The following is a 5,570-nucleotide window of genomic DNA, read 5'->3' as shown; positions in this document are numbered from 1 at the left end:
AACCCCCCCCGCTTCCACCTCGAGGGAGGCCCTCCCCCCCCAGTATACACGAAGCTCCCAACCCCCTCTCAGAGGAATGCCTAAAAAAGTATACAAGCAGCTCCTAACACCCCCCCCCCCCCCAAAAGAGGCAGTCCCCAAAGGTGTACAAGCAGGCCCTCAAATCCCTTAGGTGTACAAGCAGGCCCTTCAAATCCCTTAGCCCCTGCGCCAGCTTTATTGACGGCAGAACAGTGCTCGGTTTGAACACGGAGAGGGAAAGCGAGGGGAAGGTGGCCGAAGCCGGCCGCAGTCTCTGAGCTCTCCTCCTCCTGATTGTTTTCTCTCAAAGCCATTTCTGTCTGTGTGCGGGCACCCGGAGCCGGCAGAAGTCCCCGTGAAGTCCTTCGGCAGGACGGAGGGCTGCGTGGGCTCCAGTGAGAGAGGGAGTTAGGAGAATCTTATCAAGTAGAGATAGAGCGCTGACAGCGTTAAACTAGGATGCTACTTAGTGTCTTTGCTAACTATGGTGCATTGTGCCAATTAACTAAAGCAAGAAGCCTTGGGCCCCTTACCAAGGTCAGTCTCCTAATAAGAGAGTGAGCCTGTCTTAAGAAACTGGGAGAAACTGGTCCTGCAGATGGACAAGAGCCAAGGAGCAACTGAGTCTGTGCAAAGACAAGAGGTCAACTAGCGGTGACGAGGAAGAGTCATCAATCTTCATGCCCACGACCTCCCGTGCTGCCCAGCGCTGAATAAACATACCTACTTTACAATCTCACTGATTGTGGAGTCCCTTTTCCGCAAGTCACTAGCAGCGGTTTCTTCCGCAGAGGTTTTCCCAGAGCCGCTTCAAAGCTTCCCTCGCGGAGCTGGGGCGTCGCAGGGGGTCGTCAAAGCACGCACACACACACACACACACACACACACACACACACAGGCGTTGTTGTCCAAACAGAAAGTATTTACAACAAATTCGTTTAGCGGTTTTCCTCTGCCAGCAGCAAATGCCTGAGGGCCCCTACAGCTTCACAAATCATAGCACAAAGAGCCTAAAGTTCCTCTAAAATTTAGGGAAATGATTCAAAATAGATCTGCTAGGGAAAACGATCACTGGCGGCAGGGTACACAATACACGCGAGTCTCAGCTCTCCTCCGCAGGGTCAGTGCCCACGCCCAAGTGCGACGCTGATGGCACCCGAACATTTGCTGTAGCAGGCAGCAGAGCCAGCAGCTCAGGGGAGCAATTTTAAAAACCAGGAGGCACTTAAACCAACCCTTAATTGACCCAGTTACTGCAGGAGAGTCCCGACTACTCGCCCTGGAGTCCTACTGTCACCAGCAAAAAGCACCAACCAAAGCTTGGGGGAACTTTGGTACAGCACAAGAGAAGGGAGTGGGGGTAGCGTAGCCGTATCGCAGAGCTGCTGCTTTTCACACCATTTTATCATCCCTGATAATTGAAAGTAAGGCCGGGTGGGCTGACCCCACCACCACCACTCCTGGCAGCATGTTTGGTCCACAACGCTAGAATAATTATTTTGCTCCCTCCCACCCTTACAGCTTCATCATCTGAAAAGATTACAGTCAAAACAATGGCATACACAAATAAAAGTCAAGAGTTGACATAGTAACTCCGGGATTTGGGTATCAACTGTCCGAGAAATCAGAACACCCAGGCTTCACAATGTGCCCAACATCGAGCTGTGCCAAGGGGGGGCGGAAGGAAGAAGCTTTCCGTTTAAGCCTTCAGAGCATCGCTCCATCACTACGTCAATTCACAGCCACCACAGCGTGCCGATGGACATCTTTCTGTGCCAAAAGAAACAAGTGTTTTGTCCTCTTGATATCAAAGGTAGCCACCTATACTTACGGAACTATGCACAAGACCTTAACTCTGACCAGCAGGAAAACTTAGGACAACTGAGTGCAGATCCTGCCAATTTCTACCAGTTCCAACTGTGCTTTAAGTCTCATTGCAAAGCCTCAGTTAGAAAAAGGATCACCTCAGGGTATCCAACAAGAAGAAGAGTTGTTTTCTTTTTTTTTTTTTTTTTTTTTTTTTTTTTATATACCATAGGACTATGCAGTTCAATCATCAATCATCTTGGAAAGCTCAAGGAGGAGGTCATCCTCATCCTTCCCTGGGTCCAAGTCGAGCTCGGCTTCCAGTATGCCGTCTGAGAGTTCCCAAAGTAGCATCTCTAAATCCTCGTCTACAGATATGGGCGCGTTGCCTGTGGAACTCAGCCGGCGTGTCCTTGCTTCTTCTAGCTGGGAAGAAGCTGAAGTCGAGCTTGAGAACTCCATTGTCTCCACGGATTCTGCCTGGCTTCCAAGATGTGCTTGAGGTCTTGGCAGAGCAAGGAAGAGAACAATCAGTATATGCCATTTCTTAACGGGAAATCCCTTTTCTGCAAACCGGCTCTTAAAACCGTAGCCAACCCCTCCTGCACTTCAATCTTACCCAGGGATTGTTATTCAATTAACCCAGGGCTACATTTAGAGCCCAATATATTAGCAGGTACATTTTTCAGTTTGGGGGTTTCTCTGTGAAGCCAGAGCACCCGGAGTCTAGCAAAGATGGGAAACCAACATGGCCTCCCGGAAGCCCAGTGTCCGAGAACTACATCTCCCGGCATGCTCTGGGAAAACAATATGGACTCCCGGAAACCCGGTGGCCAAGAACTACATTTCCCAGCACCCCCCAGAAAATTGAGCCTCGCACCTTGCCGTAGGACGCCATTTTTTGCTCTGTTACATTACCGGTTTCGTGTTTATGGAGGGTTTTCCCGCCGTTTTGGGGGGTTTCCCCTCAATTTCGGGTTTTCAGCTCTCCATTTCAGAGTTCTTCCCCGCAATTTTGGGGTTCCTTCCCCTAATTTGGTGCTTCGCCCCCCCCCCCCACTTTTGGGGTTCCCCCTCCATTTTGGGGATTCCCCCCAATTCCAAGCCCCCCACAATTTTGGAGGCCCCCACCATCCTTTCTTGGCCTGCCACCCTAATATTAAGGTTCTTTCCCCCAATGTTGGGGTTCTCACCACATGTTTGAGGTTCCTTCCCTTAATTTGGGGCTTAGCTCCCCGGGATCTGGGGCTTTAACCCCAATTTTGGGGGTCCCCCCCAAGTTTGGGGATTCCTCCCCAGGTCTGGGGGGGGTCCACATTCAATTCTGGAATTTCACACTTCCATTTAAGTCTTCTTCCCCCCAATTTGGGGGTTCACCCACCCAATTTTGGGGGTTCCTCCCCTAATTTGGGGGGACCCGACCAATTTTGGGGGTCCCCCCCAATTGTAGAGTCCCCCACCCTCCTTTTTTGGGTTCCCCCCTAATATTAAAGAGTTCTTCCGCCCAATTTTGGGGGACCCCACAATTTGGCCGTTCCTTCCCCTAACTTTGGGCTTCAACCCTTCGATTTTGGGGGGGGCTCCCCCCCTCTTATTTTGGCCTTCCGCCCTAATATTAGGCCTAACCCCTAAGAACCTTGACCCCTAACGCTATGGCAACCACGGATCTAACCCTAACCCCTACCCCAACAAACCCTAGAAACCCTAACCCTAAAAACCCTTACAGCCCTAAACCGATAAAATTTACCACACTAAACCCCTGAAGACTGTTCTGGGGGGTCCACATTCAATTCTGGAATTTCACACTTCCATTTAAGTGTTCTGCCCCCCCAATATGGGGGTTCGCCCACCCAATTTTGGGGGTTCCTCCCCTAATTGGGGGGGACACAACCAATTTTGGGGGGGACACAACCAATTTTGGGGGGGACACAACCAATTTTAGAGTCCCCCACCCTCCTTTTTTGGGTTTCCCCCAATATTAAGAGCTCTTCCGCTCAATTTTGGGGGACCCCACAATTTTGACGTTCCTTCCCCTAACTTTGGGCTTCAACCCTTCAATTTTGGGTGGGCTCCTCCCCTCTTATTTTGGCCTTCTGCCCTAATATTAGGCCTAACCCCTAAGAACCTTGACCCCTAAGCCTATGGCAACCACGGATCTAACCCTAACCCCTACCCCAACAAACCCTAGAAACCCTAACCCTAAAAACCCTTACAGCCCTAACCCGATAAAATTTACCACACTAAACCCCTGAAGACTGTTCTGGGGGGTCCACATCCAATTCTGGAATTTCACACTTCCATTTAAGTCTTCTTCCCCCCAATTTGGGGGTTCGCCCACCCAATTTTGGGGGTTCCTCCCCTAATTTGGGGGGGACACAACCGATTTTAGAGTCCCCCACCCTCCTTTTTTGGGTTCCACCCTAATATTAAAAGTTCTTCCGCCCAATTTTGGGGGACCCCACAATTTTGACGTTCCTTCCCCTAACTTGGGGCTTCAACCCTTCGATTTTGGGGGGGGCTCCCACCCTCTTATTTTGGCCTTCCGCCCTAATATTAGGCCTAACCCCTAAGAACCTTGACCCCTAACGCTATGGCAACCACGGATCTAACCCTAACCCCTACCCCAACAAACCCTAGAAACCCTAACCCTAAAAACCCTTACAGCCCTAACCCGATAAAATTTACCACACTAAACCCCTGAAGACTGTTCTGGGGGGTCCACATTCAATTCTGGAATTTCACACTTCCATTTAAGTGTTCTGCCCCCCCAATATGGGGGTTCGCCCACCCAATTTTGGGGGTTCCTCCCCTAATTGGGGGGGACACAACCAATTTTGGGGGGGACACAACCAATTTGGGGGGGGACACAACCAATTTGGGGGGGTCCCCCCAATTTTAGAGTCCTCCACCCTCCTTTTTTGGGTTTCCCCCAATATTAAGAGCTCTTCCGCCCAATTTTGGGGGACCCCACAATTTTGACGTTTCTTCCCCTAAATTGGGGCTTCGACCCTTCAATTTTGGGGGGGGCTCCCCCCTTAGTTTGGCCTTCCACCCTAATATTGGGCCTTACCCCTAAGAACCCTGACCCCTAACACTACGGCTCCCACGGATCTAACCCTAACCCCTACCCCAAAAAACCCTAGAAACCCTAACCCTAAAAACCCTTACAGTCCTAACCCGATAAAATTTACCACACTAGACCTACGCCTAAAAGCCCTAACCCTAAAAATTAAGACCCTCTAAACCCTAACACAAAACGTAAAGATTCTCAAAGCCCTAACGCTGGAGACCCTAACCTTAAAAAAAAAAAATAAGACCTTAAAACCCTAACCCTAAATACCTGACCATAACTAAAACCCTAAGACCCTAACCCTAAAAACCCTATCAACACTAAAACCACAAAATACTTTAAAACCTTAACACACTAACCCCCAAACCCTAACCCTTATAACTCCAACCCTAACAACCTTAAAATCCTAACCCTAAACCCTGGAAACCCTAACCCTGAAACCCAACCCTAGTGCCTTAGCCCTGAAACCTTAAAACCCTAACACCTTATTAGAAACACTCTGTAACCAATACCATAGGCTCAGGCAAGTATCTCAGTGAGGTAGCATTTTTATTCACGATTGCAATGGCAGGCGTCCCACAAGCCACCTACTAGTTCCATAACACAGTTTATATAATTTTTTTTTTCCTCTCGGTGACCAGGACCCTCCCCAGTTTCCCCATTGACTGGGTAA

The sequence above is a fragment of the Anser anser genome (genome assembly GCF_964211835.1).
Source record: "Anser anser genome assembly, contig: HAP1_SCAFFOLD_34, whole genome shotgun sequence".
NCBI classification, from domain to species: Eukaryota; Metazoa; Chordata; class Aves; order Anseriformes; family Anatidae; genus Anser; species Anser anser.
The sequence above is the reverse complement of the archived record's forward strand: the minus strand, read 5'-3'. Positions refer to the sequence as shown.